Source organism: Ambystoma mexicanum, chromosome 4p (assembly GCF_040938575.1).
Source record: "Ambystoma mexicanum isolate Mex_15411 chromosome 4p, UKY_AmexF1_1, whole genome shotgun sequence".
Lineage (NCBI taxonomy): Eukaryota > Metazoa > Chordata > Amphibia > Caudata > Ambystomatidae > Ambystoma > Ambystoma mexicanum.
Window position 1 is genome coordinate 281,305,020 of NC_090927.1, and position 15,525 is coordinate 281,320,544.

At 50.9% G+C, this 15,525-nt stretch overlaps 1 protein-coding gene across 2 annotated transcripts in view; it reads right to left on the reverse strand.

Annotated features, from left to right (window-relative positions):
* The window catches only part of LOC138453203 (adhesion G protein-coupled receptor F5-like), a 939,048-nt gene that overhangs the window by 447,740 nt on the left and 475,783 nt on the right, over positions 1–15,525 (reverse strand). The gene's annotated exons all lie outside the window — the stretch shown is intronic.

Genomic DNA, 15,525 nt, shown 5'->3' on the forward strand with positions numbered 1-15,525 from the left:
CCCATTGGCTAAGCGATCTGAGCTGTGAACCCATGCCATGTTAATTCTGCCTGGAGATTGCCTGGGCGCAGTAGAGCATTGGTAGACCTCCCATGGATGTGCACGCCGCCTCTGTGCTTGATTCATTGACAGCCCATATGATACAGCGAGTAGAGCGGCTCCCCTGCTGGCACATGTCCATGCATTTCTCAGATTTGTAACGGCCCGCAGTGCACAATTTTTGGAATCTCTCCTGGGCAGATGACTTTAAAGCCTCTTCAAGGCCCTACATCTGGACAAGGTTTTATTTTCTTTCTCATGTCGTTTCCATTCATGGTGGCTGTGTGAGGTGTTGTCCGTCCATTTGATGGGCAGTTAGTGAAGCCTTGCAGAATTCTCTGGACTGATTTGGGTTGTGGCTCTCCCAGCACACTGCGCATGCGCCCTGGAGGAAGGACTTTTCTTCTCTCCTGCAATGCCACTGTGGACATTTGGCTGGGCAGGTGTGTCTGGGTGGGGTTGCGGCACCGATGAGAGTGTTTGTGCACCCTAAAATGTTGGTGTTTACGTTATGTGCTGCAGTGTTTGTGTCACAGCAGTGAGGGACACTGCATCTATGCAATTGTGTACTAGGGCCCCACCAGAATGCATCTCCAGGATTTTCACTGTTGGTTGGTATCATGTCACGCGATGAAGCAAGAGCACCCACATAGGAAGTCTGCCTCGCCAGCAAGGGCCACTGGCCAACCCCTGACTGAGTTTGATGTTGAGGGCTCCCTTGCATGTTTGGGCCCAAGGTGGAGTCTCTGGCTAGAGAGATTCAAAATGTACTTTGACGCCATGGGGGAGTTACAGAATGGAGCCAAGAAGTTTGCTCTCATATTCGGCTGGCCCAGCTATTTACAAGATCTTTAAAATGCTAAGACCAGCTGACAACTCTTATGTGGCTGCTATCACAGCATTGAATTAGTACTTTGCCCCTTTGGTGAACACTGATTATGAGAGATTTGTAATGAGATCAGTGACACAGAAGGCCATCGAGAGCCTGGATGCTTTTCACGGGCGTCTGTGCCAATTTGCATTCATGTGTGCATGGGTCAATGAAGATGAGGAGCTGCAATCCTATGAGGGACGGGTATTCCTCTGGCGCGCATTAAAGCGATAAAGCTAGAAGAGGTGTGTGTGATGGTCATGCATCCTGCTGACAGAGCGGGTAAGAGGACCGACTGGAAAAAGAAGGAATCTCGACCTGGACCCAGTTCTGCATGCCCTAAATGTGGTTATGATTTGCCTTATGGGGGAGATTCCCGGCCAAGGGACACACCTGTGGACGGTGTGGCATCCCAAATCATTTTGCATGCCACTCACTGGAGGGGGAAGGAACACCCCAGGCTGTCATTCCAGAAGCAGCCTCCAGAGGTGGTGAATGTCAAATCGAACGGCCACCGTGTGAAGAGGATAAGGAAGATGTGTTCTTTTCTCAACGGTGCTGAATATTCAGTGTAAAACAAAGCGCCAACCAAGGTGTGTGGTAAAAATCCAAAACCCAAGCACTCCGGTGCTCATTGACACTGGCGCATCAGTGAATGTGATGCCGGAGTCACACTACAAGGCGTTGCATCAACCTCTGCCACTACGTGATACACAGGTGCGTATATACACATTTGGGGGTAAGCCTCCTCTACCCCTGGAAGGTGTCTTTGAGGAGTTGGCTCTGCATGAGGAGACAATTAAAGCATGTTTTTGTGTCGAAAGTCAGCGAACAGACATTACTGGGATGTGGGGCAGCAAAGGCACTGAAACGTGTCCAGTTTGCGTTTTGAGTTTATGTTGAGGATGTGCTGTCGCTAGTGGGTAGGTTCAAGGATGTCTTTAGCCGATATTGGAAAAATGAAAGGGGAACCCATACGACTCCACATCGACGAGACTGTACAACCAGTGGCGCTCAAACACAGACGGGTGCCTTTTCATCTGAGGGCAAAGGTGGAACAGGAACTTCAAAATCTCTTCCAACTGGACACAATTCAACACATGGATGGGCCCACCCCGTGGGTCTCTCCAAATGTCATTGCTAGCAAACCAAAACAGCCCTAGTCAGTCTGGATTTGCATTGATATGCGCCTCTTAACAAGGCTATAAAAAGGGAACACCATATCACACACACCATCAATGACATTGTGACTGACCTGCAGGGTGCTATGTTTTTCTCAAAATTGGATGAGGTCCGTGTACCATCAGCTGGCTCTGCACCAAGATTATCGATTCCAACTTTTACGACACATAAAGGCTTCTACAGGTATAAGAGATTACATTTTTTGATATCTCAGTCATAGAGGTGTTCCAAAATGCCATCCGTGGGGCACTGGCCAGCATTCATGGCACACTGAGCATCAGCAATGATATCTTGGTGTTTGCCTTTTCGGAGGCGGAGCAGTTAGAACATCTGGAGATGGTCCTGGAGAGGATTTGGTTGCTTGGTATGATGCTCTATGAAGAAAAATGTGAGTTTCTGAGGCAAGGTATAGAGTTTTTTAGCTTCATCTTTCAGGAGAATGGCATATCAGCAGACCCAGCAAAGGTGAGGGACATCCGTGAGGCCAAGGGCCGGAAACTCTGTCCAGAAATCCAGAGCTTTGTGGGCATGGTCACGTATTGTGTCTGATTTATTAAGGACCTTGCAACCATCTCAGAGCCCCTCATCAATCTCATGAGAAAGGAATCTGCATGGCAGTGGACACCTCTGGAGCAGAGAGCTTTTGACAACATAAAGGCGGCCCTCTCTGCCGAATGTACTCTGGAATTTTTCTACCCCCGTTTGAGAACTGAAATAATCGTGGATGCCAGCCCTTTTTGTCTGGGGGCTGTCCTCATTCAATCCAATCAGAAAGGGGAGGTCCAGCCAGTTGCATATGCTAGTACAGCATTGTCAATGAATAAACGGCGCTACTCTCAATTCGAGCGCAAGGCACTGGCCGTGCTATGGGAATGTCGCACTTGTATATATTTGGAAAGCATGTGCGGGTGGTAACTGACCACAAACCCCTTATTCCCATCATGGCAGGCTCATCATCAAAACCCTTAAACGGATTGAAAGTGGCTCTGGTCCTGCAAGAACATAATGTGACTGTGGTGTATCAACCTGGGAACGATAATGCCGCTGATTATCTATGCAGGCGCCAGGTCAGAAGCTCAAAGGACATGATCAGTGAAGAAGAGACAGAGGATTTCCTCAGGCTGGAAACAGAAGTGGTTGTTCTTATCTCAAAGGCAGTGAAAGAATTGAGGGTTGAGTCAGAAAAAGATGAATGTTTTAACATTCCTCGTGAGATAGTGGAGAGGTGTGCTGACCAAACCTGAAAAACTAACGCAGGATGCAAAGACAACAATAGAACCGCTATGGCGTGTAAAAGGCGAGCTCACCTTCACTGAAGAGGGTCTTCTGCTGCAAGGGTCAAGAATGGTGGTCCCCTCCTCCGTGGTGCAGAAGGTTATCAAACTGGCACAGCAAAGCCATCAAGGTGTTGCCAAGACAAAGGCTTGGTTGTGCCTGAAGGTTTGGTTTCTGACCTTGGAGGAGAAGGTGGACAATTTTGTGAAGGTATGTGTATGGTGCCAGGTGGCTGGCCAGAGGCACAAAGAATCTCACATTGAGTGCATGGCCCAAAGTGAAACGGCATGGCAGTTTGTGCAAATGGACTTTGGGTCTACCAACCGGGACTCCCATTTCATGGTAATAGTGGATCAGTGGTCTCGATATCCAGAAGTGGAGTTTGTTGCATCGACTGAACTCCATGATGTCATACCTGTGATGGAGAAGATCTTTGCCACCCATTGCCTACAGAGAGTCGTTTGCTTAGACAATGGCCCTTCTTTTCAAAGTGCAGGGTTCTCAGAATTCCTACAGGACTGGGGGGTGCACCAATGGAAGATTACCCCAGTGTGGCCTAGAGCAAATGGGGAGGCAGAGCGTTTTTTGCACATGTTGAACAATGACTTCTGGATAGCGTTTGGCCAAGGCGTGTGAAAAAAGGGCACTTTACCACTTCCTTCTGGAGTACCGCATGACGCCCCATTGCTATGCAGGCGTGACTCCAGCAGAAGCCCTGTTTCTGAGATGCCCCCTTGGGTTTATCCCAGATTATGAGGAGAGAGTGCCAGGAGTGATTGATAATGAGGACGTGCAAGAGGAATGAGAGAGGTCAACTGAACATGAGAGGACTCCAAGACTCCCCTCTTGAGGTAGGGGATGTCAAGGTGTCCATGGCGATGGCGTCATATGGACAAGGAATGATTACCTGGAATTCCTGTTTCTTTGAGAAACATACACTGCTCCCGGGGGAAGAAGTGCCTGTGGAAGCGAGGTTGGAGATGAGAGAAAGTGAAGAGGATGATGATGACCAGTGTTGTCTGATGCAGAGAGAGACTGGAAATTAGAACAATAACTTTGAGGGCCCGAAAAGAGCACCAAGAGCAAGAGGGCCAGAGGAGATACCCTGCTTGTGAATACAAAGCCAGGCCGGCATACCTGGAAGACTATATAGTCGATGGATGATGGTACTGGGGTGATGTTTGAGGGTTTAAAATTAAATGTAAAAGAAATGCATTAATGTGCATTTTATGGTTATGTTTCTTTTGCATTTGTTCGTTACAGAAAAGGAGGAGTGTAATGTGGTCCCTTTAAGCAGGATGACGTGGTCCATCATCATGCCTGGTTAATAAATATGGCATGCCTTGGAACGCAGGGCAGTGCACGAGCGGTGACCGACAAATGCAGAACTAGTGTCTGTGTCTCTGTTCAGTCCCTTGGACGCACCTGTGCCCCCAGGGCTTTTGGTCACCATGGAACACCGCACTTACTTTTGTCATATTTTCATTGGGAATGGGAGTGAAATCCTTTGACTCATCCGCAGTTCAACATTATTTTTAGGGATGTGTATCTAGTATCGAAAGCTGTTTCTTGACTTTTAAATATTTAAGCTGAAAGTTTTATGTTTAAAAGTAAATTAAAAATGTTTTGGAAACAACAATTTACTTAAAAGTAAAACACACTGGTTATGGTCTTTAATAAAAACCATTGCAAAGAAGTGTCTAGCTGGTAAACTCAAATGATGTGAGCTGCGATAATCTTATAGACTGAACTGTGCTATGAAGTGCAGGAATTGAGAATGATATATGATATGATATGATAAGGTATTTATAGCACGCTTAATATCCATAGGTTTCTAAGTGCGGACCCGGGGATCAAACCTGTGTTGCTCCGTATCGTCTTGTTACCGAGGCGAGCACGTTGCCGCTGAGCTATCCTACCAGGACGATGCAAGAAAATGCAGGAGAATGCAGATGAAAGCATGAGGCAAAAGCAAGTGATCCTTTGAAACTAAAATAGAAGAGATACAGTGTGACATCCGTGTGTGCTCATTCGAAGGTCTCTGGAAGGAATATCTCGGAAAGATGTAAAAGCAGTGAGATGTGAAGTTGTCGAAGTGGTCCTGCACCGGTTAGACAGAAAACTGTGCACAATCGAAAGTCTTCGAACTTATAACTTTGGCAAAAAGGAACGCAGGCTTGTGCCCGATCGAGGGGAGTCTGTCCTGATAAGAGAAAAGAAGTTGTGTGAAGCATTATTTGAAACACAGGGTCTGAGCCCGGCAAAGGGGGATCTATTGTGTATTCTGGGAAAAGGGGAATCCAAGCCCGATTGAGGGAGATTCCATTGAGAAGAAGAAAGAGAAAGAAATCTGAGCCCAGCTGAGGGAGACCAAGAGAAGAGAACTTTAAATGGTTTAAAATGTTATATATGGACTAAGGCATCTCAACACAGAGAGACTTGATATGATACAAAAAGGACGATATGCTGAAAGGTCCTGTTGTGCATTAGAGACTGCCTCCTCGTGCCAAAGAAGTCAGAGTGTGCTCCAGACGCTATATTGTTCTGCCTTGTCCTGTGCTGAAATGTGGGGAAGGGGAAGTTACAGTTCAGCAGTACTGAACTTCCATGTTGTCTGCACCTTTTTGTTTATTGCACACAATTTCTACACATTGCAACACACCCTCCTTTTGTTCTTTGGAGTACGGTTTGGCAATAGGTTTCTTAGTATAGGCCATTTTTGATTTGACTGCACTTGACTAGGACAGCGTTTTCTTTTATTTTGATATGGATATTGATATTTTATTTTATTTCTATTGTGCCCATACACAAGTGTTCCAGGGTGCAGCAAGGGAGGGGAACAGGGGAGAACAAAACAATGATCTTACTAGGCCCAGTGACTTGAGAACGCGCAAGTGCATGGGAGAGGGGGAGGGAAAAAGTGCATGGAAGGGTGGAGAAGTGGAAAGTGCACAGCAAAGGAGAAATAGATAAACAATAATAAATAAATAATAAATAATAAAGGCAACAAAAAGTGGTATTGGAGTGAGCAATTGACGAGTGCTGGGTTTAAGGCAGCAGACAGGGTAGGTCTGATAAGCGCAGGAAAAGGGGTCGGGCAGTATGGGTACAGATACAGAACTTAGTGCAAGGGGGGGCCCGGAGGCAGTGCGTGAGGGTGGCAGGGTGAGCAGGTACCTGGGCCTGGAGGACAGAGGGTGGTCAGGTGCACGGTACCAAGAGAGAACACATCAGCAGGGGAGAGGGGGAGCAAAGGCATAAGCAAAGAGGAAGGACTTGAGGTGCTTCCGAAACCGGAGAGGTTTCTCCTCAAGTTTTAGGGTGGCAGGGAGGCTGTTCCAGAGGGAGGCCCCAGCCAAAGACAGAGACCTACCCCCAACTCGTTTCTTTGAAAAACGACTGACCCTGAGGGAGTTACAGGTAGATGAGCGAAGAGCGAATGGAGAGATTTCAGAGCTGGAGAGATAAGATCGCAGGGCTTGAGGCCAAGGACAAGTCTCACAGTCCTGTTCTGAATTAGTTGCAGAGGGCGGAGAGTAGAGGCAGGTAGATTTAGAAAGAGGCTGTTACAATAGTCCAACCTAGAGAGAACCAGAGCTTGGGAGACCATGAGCTTCTGGGGGAAGGAGAGGAAAGGCAGAGTACCTTTGAGGAGGTGCAGTACGAAGTTTGACTTTTTAGAGACATTAGAGATGTGGGCAGAGAAGGAAAGTGTGGAGTCAAAGAAGAAGGGAGGCCAGCCAGAGAGTGAGAACGGATGGTGAAGGTGTGCCGATGAGGAGGATCTCCGTCTTGCTGGCATTCAGACAAAGATCATTGGTGGCCGAGGGCAGCGTGAAAATGAGTATAGTGTCATCAGCGTAGCACTGGACATTTGAGCAGAAAATGGCAATGCAGTGGGAAAGAGTTGCCAGGTATTGGTTGAAAAGCCAGGGCGAGTGGTTAGGCCCCTGGGGAACACCACAGGTAGAGATAAAGATAGATGATAGGAAGGACCCAAGTTGGACCCGCGAGGGTCGATCAGAGAGGAAAGAGGTCAGCCAGGCCAGAGCCTGATCAGTGATACCCAGGTTATCACGGAGACGGTTGAGGAGGATGGTATTGTTGACTGTGTCGAAGGCATAAGAGAGATCGAGGAGGATGAGGACAGAGGGAATGTTAGAGTCAGGGTTGGAGAGCAGATTTGTTGGTCATGGCTTGCTACTATCGTTAGGCGTTTTTTCTAACACATGCAAATTTCAATGAACACCCTTGAACTATACTTTATTGTGTCTGTTGTACTTTTGATAAAGGCAAAGAGGAACCAGAATTTAATCTGATTCTAGGTGTGTTACCACCTGCTCTCCAACGTGGAGTTGAATAAATTCTGTTAATGCATGCGATTATGGTAGTTTCAAAATCATCATTCAGTACTCAGTAGTAAAATTCTGAAGATTTTATTTTCTTCTTTTATTGTTACTGAGGCTCAGACGTCCTGCAATCATTTAGCACCTATTTGTATATTATGCCTATGCATTTCGGACATTGTCCATCATCAGGGCATTGAAATACAAATATGAATGTGATAAAATGCCAAACCACACCAAGGGGTAGCATGATAAAGATCCACGAAACTAGATGGTCTTTTATATGGGTCACACCGATAGCATATCATTCGAGGAAATAACATAACTATACATTTTGTCAACGTTTACTTTAGAGCACCAACGGATTCATAATGAACACCACTGTCACTTTAAGACAACATTTTTTCCAAATTAATATTTAGCAGTGCCCACCCTTTCCAACCCAATCTGTTGTACTTTTGATACCATTCCTTCCTTACACAGTGCTGATTGTTATTATTATGGTATTTATTGAGCGTGGACCTAGCTTCGAGAAGCAACAGAGTGATTTACAGAGGTTTACTTTAATAAAGATACATAACAGAGTACTTTACAGAGGTGTACAACATTACAGATGCATACAGGAGGGCTTTTCACAACCACAGAACAGATATACAGCAGACGTAGGATACAGAGTGGAACATAGGGGGGTACCGCTGTACAGGGTGGCAGGGAGGTGAGGGGCGGGCAGCTTCTAGCAAGTCAGGTGCCAGGAGGGGTGACATTATGGCCTGGGTGTTGAGGAGGAGAGACTCCTTGAAGAGGTGTGTCTTGAGGTCTTTTCTGAATTGTAGGAGCATGGGGGAGAGTCTGATGCCTATGGGGAGGAGTTTCCATAGTCTTTGGGCGTAGGCAGAGAAGGCTTGTTTTCTGGTCCTTTCCTTTTTGCAGTGGTGGATTACAACTCTGCATGTGTCCTGGCTTCTGGTGGTGTGCTATCCCCCGGGGATGCAGAATTTCTCAGCGAGGTAGCTGGGTGACTTGAGGGCGACTGCCTTATAGATGAAGCAGCAAGACTTGAAGGTGATTTGTGCGTGCAGTGCGAGCCAGTGAAGGTCGATGAGGGCCGGGAGATGTGGTCGTATCTGTGTAGACCCTTGATGAGGCATGCGGCCACGTCTAGGACACTTCTCTGATTGTGACCATGCATCTCATTTTAGGGATCTGAAACTCTGAAAAAGTCCCACAGTTAGGCAATGACGATCCAATCTATCTGATATACCAATTAGAAAATGTAAGAGCCTGGTCAAAAGTTCACTATCTGATCAAAAGGAACAAAAGTGGACAGTTTTTGATCTGTTGTTATGAATCGTACACTGTTTTCTACACACATGCTTCTTATGACAATGTAATATTATGTTCAGGTATATTCAGGAACAATACTAAGGATTGAATAATAGAGATGTAGGTTTCAGTTGTGGGTAGAGTTTGTTTTACTTTTTTGGATAATTATTGCTTTTGATTTTTATTATCAGATGATACTTTTGCACATATTGGAAGTGAGGGTAAAAATGGCTTACCTTGGGTGCTTGTTGGCAGAAGTATGATACATTTACGTTTAGAGCCGGATTTATAAAAATGTTTTAAAATGAGAAAGTCCCAATGAAAATATTTTGTGAATCAGGCCCTATTTCGTGAACCAGAAGCTGTTTGAATATCCCTGCACAAACTCTTGCCTTAATTTGTATGCCTGTATACTATACTTACTTGAATTGGTTCAATGTGTTCTGTGTGTATTTGTTGATGAGAAATCTAATAAAATGTTTAACCTATCCTTACTGTGTGCGCTTGCCCCAGAAAGTCTCAACCTGATGTAATTTAAACTGAGCACATATTAGCATGTTCCCCATCATCTGAAATTTCGATTGCTGTGTGATTGATTTGAATAATAATCGGCTTTTCACATGCTTCCTGCACATAGGTTCTCCATTTAAATTCCATCAAGGCAGGTTTTCTCACGTGCACACACCTGTGGCAAAGACAGGTTTGTAGCGTGCATCTTGTGATGCACCACCTCAATGTACATGAATACCGCCGCCCTGGGTGTTCTATGACAAGGGACCATAGCTGCTCATCTAGAAAAATTAACATTACCTGGCTCTGTGGACAAGCAGATCACTGCATCACATCTTCCACCCCACGAGTTGCGGAAGACATTCCTACTTCAACTGAGGAAGACCACAAACCCTCATCACTTTTGAGAACTTCTCAAACCCTTTAGTAGAGTCTCCCCTAATGCGAGTTAATGCTCTTTCATTAGTGTTAAAATGCTGCATAAGGAACAAGTTACTTACCTGTAACTGTTGTTCTCCAGCATGGGTCTGGCATGGATTCACATGCTCATGAATATTCCCCGTCGTCAGGCTGGGAATCCTCGGTAAAGAAAAAACCAGTATCAGTTTCGTTTCTGATCTGTCTTTCGTAGTAATAACCAATCACTGGTCTCTGCGTCATACTGACCACAGCCACAGCCAATGACTGCCCTCTACCTAAGCCCCGCCTCTGGCAGCCATCTTCAGATTTGGAAGCACGTGAAGTGGCAGTATGACCAAGTGAAGAGCCGCAGAGGGGTAGGCGGGAGGGTTCGCATGTGAATCCATGCCAGACCCATGCTGGAGAACAACAGTTACAGGTAAGTAACTTGTTCCTTCTCCAGCATGGGGTCTGGCATGGATTCACATGCTCATGAATAAAGAATACATAGCAGTACACACATGCACAACCACGGGAGGTGGCAAAGGCTCAACATTAAGCATTACATCAAACTCAACATTAAACATCTTACCTCCTCACCAGGCTCACCTCAGGCGAACAGGTTGCGCAGCACTGCTTGGCCGACCCTGGACTCCTCCCTGGAATCCCGATCGACGCAGTAGAATTTCGTGAAGGTGTGCGTCGACCTCCACGTAGCAGCCCTGCATATGTCCAGCAGGGGCACACCAGAAAGGAACGCCGTGGTAGCTGCGATCGCTCTGGTGGAATGGGCTCTCGGACGGCCAGGCAGCGGTCGGTTTGCCAACCGATGACAGTACATGATACAGCCGGAGAGCCATCTGGAAATGGAAGCCTTCGAGAGTGCCTTCCCCTGATTGACAGGTCCAAAATTCACAAAGAGTTGTGACGTCTTCCGAAAACACTTTGTGCGGTCCACGTAGAACTTCAGCGCTCTAGCCACATCCAGCGAGTGCAAAGTCCTCTCAGCCGGCGACGAAGGCGACGGGAAGAACACAGGCAACACCAAGGGTTCGTTGAGGTGGAAGTCAGACGGCACCTTGGGCATGAAGGAGGGGTGCGTCCTGAGCACTACCCTCATGTCGTGAAAAGTCAAGTACGGGGCCTTGCAGGAAAGGGCCTGGATCTCTCCCACTCGTCGTGCGGAGGTGAAGGCCACAAGAAACGCTGTTTTCCACGACAGAAACTTCAACGGGGCCGAGTGCAGAGGCTCGAACGGAGGTCCCATGAGCTTGGTCAGCACCACGTTGAGCTCCCACGCCGGGGCCGGAGCCTTCACCGGCGGGAACGATCTGAACAGTCCCTTCATGAACTCTTTCACCAGACGATGAGACCACAAGGACGTCCGCCCCGTGGTTCTGGTGTATCGGGAGATCGCAGCAAGATGAATCTTGATGGACGCGTGTGCCAGTCCAGCTTTGGCCAGCGTCAGCAGGTACGGCAGTACTTGGGGAGCCGTAATCCGTAGAGGGTTAATCTTCTGTGCGTGGCACCAGACAGAGAACCTCTTCCATTTGTGTCCGTAGCATTTAAGAGTCGAGGACGCCCTGGCCTTTGCAAGAACCTCTCTGCAGTCGGCCGGTATGTCGTATCCTCCAAACTCTAGCGCTGCAGGAGCCAGGCCTGCAAGTTCAGTGATTTCGGGTCGTGGTGGAGGATGGCGCCTCCTTCCCTGGAGAGTAGATCCGCGTCCACCGGCAGCTTGATTGACGGGGACGCTGACAAGTCCAGAAGGTCCGGGAACCATATCTGCCTCGGCCACGCAGGTGCGATGAGGATCATCCTGCACCGTGACCTCTTGAGCTGGTTGATGAGCCGGATTAGCAGTGGCAATGGAGGGAACGCGTAAAGGAACAGGCCCTCCCAGGGGAACGAGAAAGCATCGCCCATGCTCCTCGCCTGGGGAAACCTGCTGGCGAACCTCCGGCACTTGGAGTTCGTCGCCGTCGCGAACAGGTCGATCTGGGGTGTGCCTCACCGTCGGAAGAGGCGATCCACTAGATCCTGCCGTAGCTCCCACTCGTGGCACGAGCGCAGCTCCCTGCTGAGTGAGTCGGCGATGGTGTTTTTTATCCCTGCCAGATGAAACGGCACCAGAAACATCCTTTGGGCGACGGCCCAATGCCACAGGTCCTGCGCCTCCTTGGACAGTGCTGGGGACCTGGTTCCGCCATGTTTCCTGATGTAAAACATGGTGGTGGTGTTGTCGGTGAAGATCCTCACCACCTTGCCCTTGAGGGACGGAAGGAAGGACCTGAGGGCCCAAAACACTGCAGAGAGCTCTAGGACGTTGATATGTAGTGATTTCTCCGTCGGGAGCCAAAGGCCTCTTGCGTGCAGATTTTCGGTGTGCGCTCCCCACCCTTCCAGGGAGGCATCCGTGGTCACTGTCTCCTGGTGGGCTGGGGTCTGGAAGTCCATGCCCGCCGTCAGATGCGCGCGGGTGCCCCACCACCGGATCGCTCGTCGGAAACTCTCGTCGAGTGTGATCCTTTCCTCGAAGCTGCCCGTCGTTTGGATCCAGCCGCGTCCAGGAACTCCTGCAACGGGCGCATCCGGAGCCTGCACAGGGGAATGAGGTAGATGCAGGAAGACATCATTCCGAGGAGGGACTTGATGGACCTCACCTTGGCCGCGTCGGCCACCAACATCCGTTGTACCTTGCCCAGGATGGCCCTGGTCCTCTCCTCCGACGGGGAGGCCAGAAGGGACACTGTGTCGAGCCTCGCTCCCAGAAACAGTGCGTCTTGCGCGGGTACCAGGTGGGATTTGGCGTAGTTCACGGAGAATCCCAGGTCCATGAGAAGCTGGACGGTCCTTGCCGTGTGGTCCACGGCGAGCTCCCTCGTCTTGGCTCGGATGAGCCAGTCGTCCAGGTAGGGGTAGACGTGGATCCCCTCTCGGCGCAGCTGCGCCGCCACCGGTGCAAGGCACTTGGTGAAAACCCTGGGTGCCGACCGTAGTCCGAAGGGGAGGGCTTTGAACTGGTAGTGACGCCCTTGGACCACAAACCTGAGAAATTTTCGGTGCCCCCTTAGGATGGGAATATGGAAGTAGGCATCCTCCAAATCCAACGACGACAGGAAGTCTCCTTCCTCCAGCTGACCCAGGACGTGCTGGAGGGTGACCATCCGGAACTTCTGAGCCTTGATGAACTTGTTCAGACGTCGCAGGTCTAGGATGGGGCGCCATCCTCCCGTCTTCTTCTTCACGAGGAAGTAGCTCGAGTAAACTCCGGAGCCCCGAAGCCTCTTTGGAACGAGTTCGATGGCGCCCTTCCTGAGCATCGCCTTTACCTCCCGGAGAAGCTGCGGGACGTGAAGCTCTTTCCTGGCCACGGGGGCGACGCGCGGGCACCTTCTTTGAAACTCGAGCGCGTGGCCCCGGGCTAAGGCGTCCAACACCCAACGGTCGGTGGAGATGGACTCCCACACGCTGACGAAGCTCGCCAGCCGGCCTCCCACCGGGATGCTTCGGTGGGGGCCCGACCCCACGGTCGGTTCAATCCTGTTTCGACGAGGCTTTGCCGCCTTGACCTCCTTGGCGACGACGGCGGGGTCCGCCCGACTTGCCTCGTCCCCTATAGGCCTCCTGAGACGACGAGCGGGCCGCTTGACGGTAGGTGGAGAAACCGCCGCCGGAGCCTTTGGAGGCGCCCTTGCCTCCGCTGCTCCGAAAGGGCGGCCGTCGTTGTTGCAGAACCCCAAGGGCCCGGGCCGTCTCCGTGTCCGCTTTAATGGCCTGAAGGGAATCGTCCACTGTTTTCCCAAACAGGTTGCTCCCATCGAACGGCATGTCCAGGACTCTGGACTGTACGTCTTGATGGAAGTCTGTAGCCTTGAGCCATCCACGCCGCCTAAGGCACACGCCGTTGCCCAACTGGCGAAATCCCGTATCGGCGATGTCCGTCGCAATAGTGATGGCGTGGCCCGACGCCACCTCACCTTCCTGTAGGATCTCCAGGGCGTCCGCCCTCTTGTCGTCCGGTAGGAAGTCCAGCAGGGGAGTCAGTTTGTACCATAGCTCCCTGTCGTAGCGGGCCACGATAGCCAAGGCGTTGGCCGCCTTAATCGTCGTCGCTGCAGAAGAGATGACCCTGCGTCCCATAGAGTCCAATTTCTTTCCCTCGCCGTCCGGCGGGGAAGTCGATGTGGAGGCCGCACCCCCCCCCCCGCTTTCTTCCTGGCCGCCGCGGAGACGACGGAGTCCGGGGTAGGCTGCGCCCGGAGGCACAGGGGGGCCGCGTCCGGGACCCGGTACTTCTTTTCGTACCGGTCTCTTCTAGCTGGCGTCGTGGAAGGGTTCTTGAGGAGGGCGAGGCCCTCATCCCAAATGTCGTCTAGTAGAGGCACCGCGAGGACCGTTTTCCTCTTGGCCTCGCGCCGTTGATAAAGGAATCCTTCCTTTTTCTTCACCTCAGGGCAGAGTTGGAAAAGTTCGGATGCCCTGGCGATCATGGAGTGGAACGATCCAATCTCGTCGGGTGGAGAAGCCCTGGTGGGAGGTGACGACAGAAGATCCTCGTCGTAGACCTCGTCGTCCGTACCCGTCGCGGCCGTGTCAGTCCCCGTATCATCCCCTCGAGTCGTGGACGGGGAGGAGGGCTGGACGGGGCGCGACGGCTGAAAAGGAGGTGGAGGGTGAATCCTTTTTTTCTTGGGAGGAGGAACGCCAGAAGGTCCCGGTTCTGGGTCCCCCGACGGGAGTGGTTCCTCCGCTGGCAACGGTAGTCTCATCCTTATCTCCGAGCATAAGGACTGTATAGCCAACAAAATGGCCGCCGAGTTGTCTTGCGGCGCTGGCAGAGGGGAATCCGACGGGCGATCAGGGGCCCCGTCGGCGCCCTCGACGATGTCGTCGTCACCCGCGTCGGGATCCACCCCGACGGGCCGGTCTTTTTCCACGCCGAGGCCGTGGCTTAAGACCTCGATCAGCTCTTCCTCCGAGGTTGAAGCCGAGTCTACGACGACACCCTGCCCCCCCTTTTTCTTCTCCGCCGGGGATTTCAGGGGGGTCCTATCGATGGGCATAAAAGAGGACTCCCTCCGAGGTGGCAGGGAGACTCTGAGCCCCGAGGTCTCGATACAGGCCTTGGCCGGATGGATTAAGGCCTTCACCACCTTAGGTGCGCTCACCGCCTTATCCTTGAGGGGGGGGGGGACACTGCCTCGCTCCCCCTCCGATGGGGCCTTCGAGCTCGACCGGGGCCTCTCCAGGAGCTTCGCCGGGTGCTCGGCCTTCCTCTTACCCGACCCAGAGCGTTGGCTCGTGGTTGATGGTACCGGGGAGGGTGCGCCCTGCCTGGCGCCCGTAGAGCCCGACCGTTCGGCGCTCCCGGTGCCAGCGGACTCGCGGTGCTTGGCCTTGTGTTGGACCCCCGTCGCCGGGGCGTCCTCAAAGGTCTTAGAAGACTGCTCGGATTTCTTCCTCTTCTTCTCGCCGGACGGGCTCTTCCCTTCCAGCCAGTTGGCGAGACCTTGATGGCGGTCCTTCATGGTCCGCTCCGACATGTTGCCGCAAAACGCACAGTCCTTCTCCACG